The sequence below is a fragment of the Borostomias antarcticus genome, assembly GCF_949987555.1.
Source record: "Borostomias antarcticus genome assembly, chromosome: 14".
In the NCBI taxonomy this organism is placed as follows: domain Eukaryota; kingdom Metazoa; phylum Chordata; class Actinopteri; order Stomiiformes; family Stomiidae; genus Borostomias; species Borostomias antarcticus.
In genome coordinates this window covers 16,929,916-16,942,415 of record NC_140247.1, presented here as the reverse complement: position 1 = coordinate 16,942,415, position 12,500 = coordinate 16,929,916, and the positions used below count along the sequence as shown (strand labels likewise).

The following is a 12,500-nucleotide window of genomic DNA, read 5'->3' as shown; positions in this document are numbered from 1 at the left end:
GTGTGTGTGTGTGTGTGTGTGTGTGTGTGCGTGTGTGTGTGCATGCATGTATGTTTTAAAGAGATTAGCTATTGTGCATGTGGACAGTCTATGCGTATGTGTGTGTGTGTGTGTGTGTGCGTGTGTATGTGTGTGTGTGCGTGTGTGTGTATGTGCGTCTGTTTATTTCTGCCGGCCGTCTGTTTGCCCTGTAGGCCGCAGCCTGGACGTTTCCTGAGGGCGTGAGCCCAGCTCGCCTCACATCTGAGGGGACAGGCTGACTATGCGGCCCCCAGAAAGAGGCCCCTGGAGGCCATGGGGACAAGCTGTCCTGCTGGCCCTCTAGTGACTTCATTATGGATCTCTTGAGCCAACTCAGGCCCCAGACCAAGAGATACACATAGAGAGATGGGTAGTGTGTGTGTGTGTGTGTGTGTGTGTGTGTGTGTGTGTGCGTGTGTGTGTGTGTGTGTGTGTGCGTGTGTCAGCATGTCCATGTACAGTTAGTGTACAGTGAACAAGTTGATACAGTCATGTTCAAATGCTATAATATTCCTTCAGGCTAGGAGGGCCCGGGAGAACAGCTAAATGTATTGCCATTTTATTTCAATAAGTGGTCAAACTGAGTTTGTGAGTATTCCTGACTGAGTTACAGAGACCCACTATACCCAAGGACAGCAGAGAAGAGGATGATGGAGTGAAGATGATGATAGAGGGAGAGAGAGAGAGAGAGAGAGAGAGAGAGAGAGAGAGAGAGAGACAAGAGAAGAGAGAGAGAGACTGAATTAGGTCTGGAGACAGCAGCTGGACATCTGGTGTAGATCAGAATGGAGATCAGAAGAAGCCACAACAATGAGCCGATCACACGCAAAACTATGCAAATAAGAAATACCTCCGGGGACAAATATTTGACATAGTAAGTAAGTAAGTAAAAGTGTATTTGTATAGCACCCCTCACAGCACGAATGCACAGAGTGCTTCACAGAAGGTGCAGGTAAAAAAAAAGTGCATAGTAAAATAAATAACATACAACACAGTAAACAAGAAAGTATACAAAAAGTGGCCAATTTCAAAGGCCCCTATACTAATACAATAAAACAGGCCCCTATACTAATACAATAAAACAGGCCCCTATACTAATACAATAAAACAAAGAAAGACACAGCAGGACCTACAGGTGTGACATCAGCAGCAGTGCTCAAACGCCTGCCTGAACAGATGTGTTCTCAGGTGCCCCTTGAAAATATGTATTGTCCCTGCGTATCTCAGGTCCAGGGGGAGCGAGGTCCATAGTCTTGGGGCAGACATTGCTTGGTGTCGTCTGATCCTTGTAAGCTCTGGGGAGGGTTGGTCCTGGATTAGGACAGCAGCCCAACGTGGGCCTGCTGCTGCATCTCCAGACACCTTCCATCTGACCTCTTGAACGCCGCCGTGACGACGCGCTCCAAAAGAGCTGTAGAACAGAGGCGAGGAGGCGTGGAGTCCAGGGGGGAGTCCAGGAGGGAGTCCAGGGGGGAGTCAGGGAGGAGTCCAGGGGGGAGTCCAGGGGGGAGTCCAGGAGGGAGTCCAGGGGGGAGTCAGGGAGGAGTCCAGGGGGGAGTCCAGGGGGGAGTCCAGGGGGGAGTCCAGGAGGGAGTCCAGGGGGGAGTCAGGGAGGAGTCCAGGAGGGAGTCCAGGGGGGAGTCCAGGAGGGAGTCCAGGGGGGAGTCCAGGAGGGAGTCCAGGAGGGAGTCCAGGGGGGAGTCAGGGAGGAGTCCAGAGGGGAGTCCAGGGCAGGGGGAGTCCAGGGGGGAGTCCAGGAAGGAGTCCAGGGGGGAGTCCAGGGCAGGGGGGAGTCCAGGGCAGGGGGGAGTCCAGGGGGGAGTCCAGGGGGGAGTCCAGGAGGGAGTCCAGGGGGGAGTCCAGGGGGGAGTCCAGGAGGGAGTCCAGGGGGGAGTCAGGGAGGAGTCCAGGAGGGAGTCCAGGGGGAGTCCAGGAGGGAGTCCAGGGGGAGTCAGGGAGGAGTCCAGGGGGGAGTCCAGGGGGGAGTCCAGGGCGGAGTCCAGGGGGAGTCCAGGAGGGAGTCCAGGGGGGGAGTCCAGGGGGGAGTCCAGGGCAGGGGGGAGTCCAGGGGGGAGTCCAGGAGGGAGTCCAGGGGGGAGTCCAGGGCAGGGGGGAGTCCAGGGCAGGGGGGAGTCCAGGAGGGAGTCCAGGGGGGAGTCCGGGGGGGAGTCCAGGGCAGGGGGGAGTCCAGGGGGGAGTCCAGGGGGGAGTCAGGGAGGAGTCCAGGGGAGAGTCCAGGGGGGAGTCCAGGAGGGAGTCCAGGGGGGAGTCCAGGGGGGAGTCCAGGGGCCCTGTTTTCATGCCGGGGTTTGAAGTGCTACGCGTCAAGTTTTGTCCGCCGCAAACAAAATATTTATTGCCTTCTCTGAGTTTGGTGACGCACCAAATTGCGCAATTTTCAAACGTTTTCATTGCGCATCAAACTCGGCGAAGGCAAGAAATATTGGGTTCGGACGGACGAAACGTGGCCCTTAGCACTTAGCCGCTTGGTTTCACTGTGGACACCTCAACAAGACACGTAAAAAAAACACGCATGAACAGACAGTGATCATGCCTGGTCTTCAGGGGTGAATATAAGACCCAATTCCCACTGACCCAAAAACCCACTAACATCTGGGTGTTGTCTTCACTGGGAAAGGGTTCACACCAACACCCACTAACATCTGGGTGTTGTCTTCACTGGGAAAGGGTTCACTCAACATTCAGCCCCATGTCTGACGACTCTGCAACAGGCACGGCTATTGATCGGCTTCAGCTCCGATCGGCGGTGATGTAAACACACCCCTCAACCCGCGGAGGCGGAGCCAAAGTGATGTAAACACACCCCTCAACCCGCGGAGGCGGAGCCATAGTGATGTAAACACACCCCTCAACCCGCGGAGGCGGAGCCATAGTGATGTAAACACACCCCTCGATCCGCGGAGGCGGAGCCAAAGTGATGTAAACACACCCCTCGACCCGCGGAGGCAAACTGCATAATAGACAGTCATTCCCTTGTTGTCCTGCTGCTTGTAGATGGTAAGTTTGCAAGATTGTTCAGCTTGCTAGTTTTGCTAGTATTTGTTCATGATTCAATCCTGTGTGGGTTTATTTTATCATGTGTAGGCTATGCCGACAAGGTTAGGTTTCACTCATCTATTTTGTACCACGATAAACTAGAGGCTGATAGTAGCCTACCAAAATCAATCAAAAACTCAAAATGGCTTAAAAAAACATTTTTGTCTGTTTACTACCAAACATAGCCTAGTCCAGAATAACAAGCCCAACTCGCTCCAACTCTCACCCCACCAACGTGCTTGTGATGTCAAACGTGACGCGCCAGGAAATAGGAGGCACCGCGATGGGAACAGTCTCAACCGCCTAGTTTCAAGTTTCAAGTTTATTTATTTTTAGTGTAAAATAACACCAAGATGTCTAAATACACTTCACAGAAAAAATACAAACAGAGTAACAGACAGCATACAGCAAATAGATAGACAACATACAGCGCAAGAACAGATATACAATAGATAATGAAATAAAAAGAAAGGCAATTAAATAAATAAAAAGACAGGCAAAAAGCAATAGACAGCAGGGAAACATGGCAGAGGCCTCGCAAGCAGGACAAGCAACAGGGGACAGCGAGGCTATTATGGGCCGAAGTATTGTGAAAAAAGGTGAGTTTTAAGTCTTGTTTTGAACATATTAATGGTCGTAGCATTCTGAACAGTAAGAGGAAGCTGGTTCCAGAGGTAGGGGGCACGAAAAGAGAAGGCCCTACCACCAGCTGTTTGTTTATGTATTCTGGGGACAGTGAGGTAACAAGCATCTTGCGCGCGGAGAGCGGTGAAGAATGTAAGGGATAATCAGTTCAGAAAGATAAGGTGGAGCTTTAACATGTAAAGATTTGTAGGCTAAGAGTAGGACCTCGAAGTCAGCTCTTGCCTGAATGGGGAGCCAATGAAGGGACTTAAAGGATATGGACACTGAATTTCATGTTTAGCCCTATTCCTGGCTTCCCTGGCATGTATCTGACTAGTACAGGTTAAAATATTTCTGTTTTGTGCAGTACAGAGTTCTGTGTCAATAATGTTGGCGCGTGCACCCTGGCTCGTTGCTAGCTATGGTCACACTCGAAAAACTCTAAAAAGTATGATATACGTGGATTTCAAGTTCAGGAATTACATGGTTTATGCTTACCAAGCTCTGAAGTCGTCCTGTAAACACCATAGGTCCTTTCGTCTGGGGTTAGATCTGTTTCAATACTTGTCAATATACACCACATGTTTCACAAATGTTTTTTTGTGATTCACAAATACATTTGTGTGGTTCACAAATATATTCTTGTTTCACAAATGTTTTTTGGTGATTCACAAATAAATTCTTCTTTCACAAATGTATTTTTGTGCTTCACAAATATATTTCAAACTCACAAACATGTGCACCGCTTGTATTTACTTGCACCCGAGACACGAACCAGAAATCTATTATGAAACAAATCTACCATGCCTTATCTCCAGCCAATCAGATTACAAGGTAGCTCCGACCAATCAGTGTGCGCGTTTTGTTTTGGTTCCGTCACTCAGCTTCGGTTTCTTATTTTGTTAGGGGACTAATTAAAGTCCAGAGCTTAGGGAAGGGACTTTACATTTTCAGTCACACTTTCGATTCCCTGGCTTGTCTTTTTTGTTGCCCTTTTTTATGAAGTAGGCTACAGGACATTTTGATCACACCATATAGGTTCCCAATACAATTAAAATAAATAATGGGAGTCAAATGTATCTTCTACAACTACCGTAGATGCTCAATTCACCTTCACATGGGCACCTTCTAGCCCACGTATAGCTGATGTGATGTCAATGCACTTTGAATTTTAGACTTGTAAACACAATTTCCCCTAAATTCTCAGCTGATACATTTACACCCATTCTAAGGGTGTTAGAAGCATTTTACTGTGAGGAACACCATGCTTGTGGTCTCACCTGTGCTGTTGTCCTCCAGGGTTGTAGAGTGCAGTTGAGGAATGGATGGTGTGTTGAATTGTTCAGACTAAGATTTGCAGGTGTTACTGGAGAACCTACCATGATATGAAGTGCTACCCAGCAAAAATGCATTTATATTTTACTGCATAAACAAGCAATGTTATAAAACAGGGCAGTGGCTAGTTTTCTGTGCAAAACTAGAATGGAGAATTAAGACGCCTCCTTCCCTCCACTAGTCTGGGGGTCCTCCTTGGGCAAGTGGTAGTACCCCCTAGCCCCCCTACCTGGGGTTACAGGTAAAAAAACCCTGATGACAGAACAACTAAAAGGAAGAGAGACCCGGCCCGGAGGAAGCCCGGGGCCCTCGTCTGGAGCCAGGCCCAGACGGAGGGCCCGCATGCGAGCGCCTGGTGGCCGGGCTTACCACGGAGCCCGGCCAGGCCCAGCCCGAAGAAGCAACGTGGCAACACCATCTCATCCTCCATCGTCCCGTGGACCCACCACCCGTGGGAGGAATTGTCGGGGTCAGGTGCGCTGCCAACTAGGTGGCGGTGAAGGCGGGGGGCACCGACGGACCGGACCCAGGCGGCAAAGGCTGGCTCTGGGGACATGGAACGTGACCTCGCTGGGGGGGAAGGAGCCAGAGCTTGTGAGGGAGGTGGAGCGATACCAATTACACCTGGTGGGGCTAACCTCCACGCACAGCACCGGCGCCGGAACCAAACTCCTGGATAGGGGTTGGACCCTGTTCTTCTCCGGAGTGGGGACTCTGACTGTGGTTTGTGCTTATGCATCAAACAGCAGTTCAGAGTACTCGGCCTTCCTGCAGACCCTTAGTGGAGTCCTATTTGGGGATCCTGCAGGGGACTCCACTGTCCTACTGGGGGACTTCAATGCCCACGATCTGAACCCGAGTGGTGTTTTGTTGTTGGACTTCTGTGCTAGTCACGGTTTGTCCATAACAAACACCATGTTCGAACACAAGGATGCCCACAAGTACACCTGGCATCAGAACACCTTAGGCCGAAGGTCGATGATCGATTTTGTTATTGTATCATCTGATCTGAGGCCATGTGTTTTGGACACTCGGGTAAAGAGAGGGGCAGAGCTGTCCACTGATCACCATCTGGTGGTGAGCTGGTTTCGATGGCAGGGGAAGCTTCTGGCCAGACCTGGAAAACCCAAGCGTGTAGTGAGGGTGAACTGGGAACATCTGGAGGAAGAGCCTGTCCGGAGAGATTTCAATTGCCACCTCCGGCGGAGCTTCTCAGGCATCCCGGTGGAGGTTGGGGACATCGAGCATGAGTGGTCGATGTTCAAAGCCTCCATTGCTGAAGCTGCGGCTGGGAGCTGTGGCCTGAGGGCCATAGGTACCTCAAGGGGCGGTAACCCTCGGACACTGTGGCGGACAGCGGTGGTCAGGGAAGCCGTCCGACTGAAGAAGGAGTCCTTCCGGGATATGTTTGCCCGGGAGACCCCAGAAGCAGTTGCAGGGTATCGACTGGCCCGGAGGGCTGCGGCTTCGGCGGTGACCAAGGCAAAGCAGCGGGTGTGGGAGGAGTTCGGAGAAACCATGGAGAATGACTTTTGGTTGGCACCAAAGTGTTTCTGGAAGACCATCAGACACCTCAGGAAGGGAAAGCGGGGGACCATTCAAGCTGTATACAGCAAGGAGGGGACACTGCTGACCTCAACTGAGGAGGTTGTTGAGCGTTGGAAGGAGCACTTTGAGGAACTCCTGAACCCGACTAATCCACCCTCTACGATCGAGGCAGAGCCGGAAGATGATGGGGGGTCGTCAATTTCCTTGGAGGAGGTCACTGAGGTAGTCAAACAACTCCACAGTGGCAGAGCCCCAGGGACTGATGAGATCCGTCCAGAAATACTGAAGGCGCTGGGTGTTGAGGGGTTGTCTTGGTTGACACGCCTCTTTAACATTGCGTGGACGTCTGGGTCAGTGCCAAAGGAGTGGCAGACTGGGGTGGTGGTCCCAATATTCAAAAAAGGGGACCAGAGGGCCCCCTGGGGCCCCCTGCTGGAGCTGCTGCCTCCGCGACCCGACCCCAGATAAGCGGATGAAGATGGATGGATGGATGGTTATAAAACAGTGTCCTCTTTTTTTTTTTTACCACAGCGCAGCAGGCTAGCCATGGTCTATGACTGACAAGTTAAGGTCAGTCACTCAGTCAAGTAACTTAAAGGATGTGGGGACACCATGTTGGGGGGGGGGGTGTACTTGTCTTTCTTACTGTAAGTTTAATTATTCTTAGTTGACAGCCCAATTCAGCAGGTTGTGTGCACCCCATAAGTGATGAGGTAAAACAGGAGGGTATGAAAGGACATACATAAGTGTCCATTTTCACCAGCTGCTTATTACAAGGTAACCTTCGGAAGACTCACGCTAGACTAACCCTTTAATTACTCCACTTTATAGAACTGAAAGGTGTACCCTATGGGATCTATGACAATTGATTCATTTTTAACCACAGGAGACAGTGAGGGCATAAATAGGCACTTTTAGCATTGAGAAACAGAACAGGAACTTGGTACACATTTTATTTCATTCATATCTTTTCTGTTCAATGTCCCAGTGTCTGTTCAGTTCTGAGACTCGCTGCCTTCTACCTCCAGCTTCATCTCCACTCGCCCTGGCACCTGGGGTGTACTGGGTTCCGTGGTGCCTGGTGACAAGACATTGAGCAAGGTTGGTAGATAAGGAGGTCAAGGCATCTAGTGATGCAAATGGCTTGTGTGCGTGTGTACTGACCTTTGCGCTTGCAGATGTCGGTGATGATGCGCCGCTTGTCACTGCCCCCTCTTTGGTGCTGATGTTCTGACCCACCCAAGTTGTCTCTAAGTAGACTGGAGCCTTTGGCCACCACCAGCCAAGTCACGCGGTCGTCAAATCTGCGAATGTGGAGGATTGCCTTGACCAAAAGGGGGACAGAAATGCAATCCATACAAACACAAATAACGTGCGGGCTCTGCAGTCTTCAGAGTGAGAGAATGAGAAAAAAGCATGTTACCAGCAAGTACAATTCTCAAAGCAGCTGAATTAGGTCAGACACACATGCAAGAAGGCTGAAGAATATAGACTGCCTAGAAAAAGAAAATAATTAATCAGGCAAATTCAGTAGCCTGGAATCCAGACTCGCTAAGTTCAGAGAACTTTAGGTTACTTTTCCACTTCACTTGTGAAGCAGAGAGAAAAACGGTGAATGGAGCGAGCAGGCTGGATTTCAGGCTACCGAACTTGCCCGTTTTAATTATTTTCCTCTTGTAGCCACTTGCCATCAAGCTGGCTAGCAGCTTGGGGAACTCATTCCACCTGGATAATGCTAATTGCTAATGTTAGCTAGCTACAATTCCTGGAAATGTGTTCATAATTCCACAGAGGGAACACTGAATTATTAAGTCGGATAACATGAAAGTATACGACGGACACACGATGGTAGCGTGACAAGCTAACTAGCTAACGTTAGCATGAAAGAGATCTCAGGTAGCAAATGCAGGTGGCTTTAGTTTTCCTTACACAATGTCAGGTGAACCAGCACAATAAAGTACTCGTTAACTTACCTGAAAGTTGTTAGCTTGCACTGGTCGCAGCTCTTCACAGATCTTCTCGTTTGCTTGCTGTCCTCGAAGTGATTCTGAGACGGCGCTGTTTACAAGACCATGCACACTGATTGGTCGGAGCTGCCTTGTAATCTGATTGGATGGAGATGAGGCACGGTAGATTTGTTTCATAATAGATTTCTGGTTCGTGTCTCGGGTCCAAGTAAATACAAGCGGTGCACATGTTTGTGAGTTTTAAATATATTTGTGAACCACAAAAATACATTTGTGAAACAATAATTTATTTGTGAATCACCAAAAAACATTTGTGAAACAAGAATTTATTTGTGAACCACACAAATGTATTTGTGAATCACAAAAAAGCATTTGTGAAACATGTGGTGTATATTGACAAGTATTGAAACAGATCTAACCCCATACTTATGCCTCTGCATTTCGAAACAACAGTAACTTGTAAACAGTACTAATTTCACCGAACATACAACAACCATCCCTTCACGCTGTAAACCCCGCGAAATTCGCCGAACCCGTGGAACGCCACGACAGGGACTGAGTAAGTCGCTATACAGTAATAGTCCATATTCACCGTTCTACAGGGGTAGTTTGAAGTGGGTATAATGTAAATAAAACATTAATAAATCTTGTTTATTTACCATACGTGTATGTGTCATACGTATGCCCTGCGCGCACTGCACCTCGGGATGCAGCGTACCCTGGACCGCGCTGCTGGCCGACCGCTGACCCCCACGCCGGCAGGTCGCCTCTATCTATAACCCCCGACTGTCTCTCCTCCAGGGCAGGTAGCCTCTATCTATAACCCCCGACTGTCTCTCCTCCGGGGCAGGTAGCCTCTATCTATAACCCCCGACTGTCTCTCCTCCGGGGCAGGTAGCCTCTATCTATAACCCCCGACTGCCTCTCCTCCGGGGCAGGTAGCCTCTATCTATAACCCCCGGCTGCCTCTCCTCCGGGGCGGAGCAGATCAGAACCAGTAAAACATAACGTCCATAAATAAATGAACAGATGAGCAGCAACCGCCCCGATCCACAGAGCAATCAGATCAGATCAATGCTCATGGAAATTTCATGAAGCCCTCGAATCCACAGAGCTTCATATTTCACTATAATAACCCACAAGCCCTGGGAAGGGGGGGGGGGAGGAGGTGGTGGTGGTGATGGGGGGGGGGGGGGGGGGGTTGGTATGAGCAGTGGAAGGAGGAGAAGGGGGCGGGGGGTTATACGGAGGAGAAGGAGGTGGGGAATTAAACCCCTTGGTTGGGGTAAGGGGTAGGTGAGGGGTGCAGTTTAAGCCCCTGGGTTGGGGTAAGGGGTAGGTGAGGTGAGGGGGCAGTTTAAACCCCTGGGTTGGGGTAAGGGGTAGGTGAGGGGGGCAGTTTAAGCCCCTGGGTTGGGGTAAGGGGTAGGTGAGGTGAGGGGGCAGTTTAAACCCCTGGGTTGGGGTAAGGGGTAGGTGAGGAGGGCAGTTTAAGCCCCTGGGTTGGGGTAAGGGGTAGGTGAGGTGAGGGGGGCAGTTTAAGCCCCTGGGTGTTGAAAGCAGAGAAGGGATGAGGCAGAAGAGATTATACGTTATACGGCACAGACCTTAACACAGTAGCTAATGGGGATCAAAATAAACAACACGATGTGGATCAGCTATGTTAAGTACTAGCCCTGTCCCTGTCTCCGTCTCTGTCCCCGTCTCTGTCCCAGTCTCTGTCCCCGTCTCTGTCCCCGTCTCTGTCTCAGTCTCTGTCCCAGTCTCTGTCCCCGTCTATGATTCTGTCACAGTCTCTGTCCCAGTCTCTGTCCCCGTCTCTGTCTCTGTCCCTGTCTCTGTCTCTGTCTCTGTCTCTGTCTCTGTCTCTGTCTCTGTCCCAGTCTCTGTCCCAGTCTCTGTCTCTGTCCCCGTCTCTGTCTCGTTTCTGTCCCTGTCCCTGTCCCTGTCCCTGTCCCTGTCCCTGTCCCAGTCTCTGTCCTAGCCTCTGTCTCTGTCCCAGTCTCTGTCTCTGTCCCAGTCTCTGTCCTAGCCTCTGTCCCAGTCTCAGTCTCTGTCCCGTCTCTGTTTCTGTCCCTGTCTGTCTCTGTCGTGTCTCTGTCTCTCTGTGTCTATCTCTGTCCCTGTCTCTCTCTCTGTCACAGTCTTTTTCTCTGCCACAGTCTCTTTCTCTGTCTCTAACTATGTCCCAGTCTCTCTCTCTGTCTCTCTCTCTGTGTCTCTGTCCCCGTCTCTGTCTCTCTCTCTCTCTGTCTCTCTCTCTGTGTCTCTGTCCCTGTCTCTCTCTCTGTGTCCCTGTCTCTGTCTCTCTCTCTCTGTCTCTCTCTCTGGCTCTGTCTCTCTGTCTCTCTGTCTGTCTCTGTCCCTGTCTCTGTTTCTCTTTCTCTGTCTCTCTCTCTGTGTCCCTGTCTCTGTCTCTCTTTCTCTGTCTCTCTCTCTGGCTCTGTCTCTCTGTCTCTCTGTCTGTCTCTGTCCCTGTCTCTGTTTCTCTTTCTCTGTCTCTCTCTCTGTGTCCCTGTCTCTGTCTCTCTTTCTCTGTCTCTCTCTCTGTGTCTCTGTCCCTGTCTCTGTCCCTGTCTCTGTCTCTCTGTCTCTTTTTCTGTGTCTCTGTCTCTGTCCCAGTCTCTCTCTCTGTCTCTCTCTCTGTGTCTCTGTCCCCGTCTCTGTCTCTCTCTCTGTGTCTCTGTCCCTGTTTCTGTCTCTCTCTCTGTGTCCCTGTCTCTGTATCTCTCTCTCTGTCTCTCTCTCTCTGTCTCTGTCCCTGTCTCTGTCTCTCTCTGTCTCTCTCTCTGTCTCTCTCTCTCTCTCTGTCCCTGTCTCTGTTTCTCTTTCTGTCTCTCTCTGTGTCTCTCTCTCTGTGTCCCTGTCTCTGTCTCTCTCTCTGTGTCTCTGTCCCTGTCTCTGTCCCTGTCTCTGTCTCTCTCTCTCTGTCTCTCTCTCTCTGTCTCTGTCCCAGTCTCTCTCTCTGTCTCTCTTTCCCTGTCTCTCTCTCTGTGTCTCTGTCCCTCTGTCCCACTGTACTTATGAGTTCTGGCAAGTAGTAGTACATTGGCTCTTCCTACGTTAAATGCAATTATTGTTTGGATAAAAGCGTCTGCTAAATGACTAATGTAATGTAATGTAATGTAATGTAATGTCTCTGTCTCTCTCTGTCTCTCTGTCCCTGTCTCTGTCCCAGTCTTGGTGGACAGTGTTCCAGCAGGCAGGGTAGCAGGTACTGATCCCTGTCTCTCAGAAACGCTGTTCATTACTCAGCCACCCATTAGGGGACGGATGGCCCAGTCTACAGGACTCTCCCTCACAGTCTCTCCCTCCCTCTCACCTCCCTCCATCATTCTGTCCATCCCTCCACCCCTTCCGTCCTTCCTTCTATCCTTCCCTCATCCCTCCATCCACTCCTCGCTCTCCCTCCCTCCCTCCCTCCCTCCCTCCCTCCCTCCCTCCCTCCAGTGCTCAGGTGTGATCTCCTAAGCGCTGCCCTGCGATCGATGCAGCCAGTGGCAGGGTGTTCAATAGCCCTGAATTACCACTTCATTTCCCCCCTCACACAGATGAGAGCTGTCCCCCCCCGCTGACCCCCCCCCCCCCCCCCTCTCGCTCTTTCTCTCGCTCTCTCGCACACACACACACACACACACACACACACACACACACACACACACACACACACACACTCCCCCTCCCACGCCCAACCCCGCCGCAGATCAATACCTTACAATCTCATTTTTATCCATTTTTCCATAAACCGTGAGATTGCGTTTATTTGGAGAATCCGACAAGCTAAATAAGGCATCGCTTGAACATGTCAGCAAGAATAATGTACTACTGGAAAATACATGAGGAGAGCTGAGAGGAGAGAAGACAGGAGAGGAGAAAAGAGGAGAGGAGGTGAGGGGAGAGGAAAGGAGAGGAGGAGGTAAGGAAGGCAGGCAGCCCAGCTATAGCTAC

General features: G+C 50.7%; 1 protein-coding gene across 1 annotated transcript in view; it reads right to left on the bottom strand.

Annotated features, from left to right (window-relative positions):
• LOC311317447 (transcription factor COE1-A-like) overlaps positions 1-12,500 on the bottom strand; it is a gene marked incomplete at both ends in the record, with an annotated part of 87,539 nt that overhangs the window by 6,179 nt on the left and 68,860 nt on the right. The window lies entirely within an intron of this gene.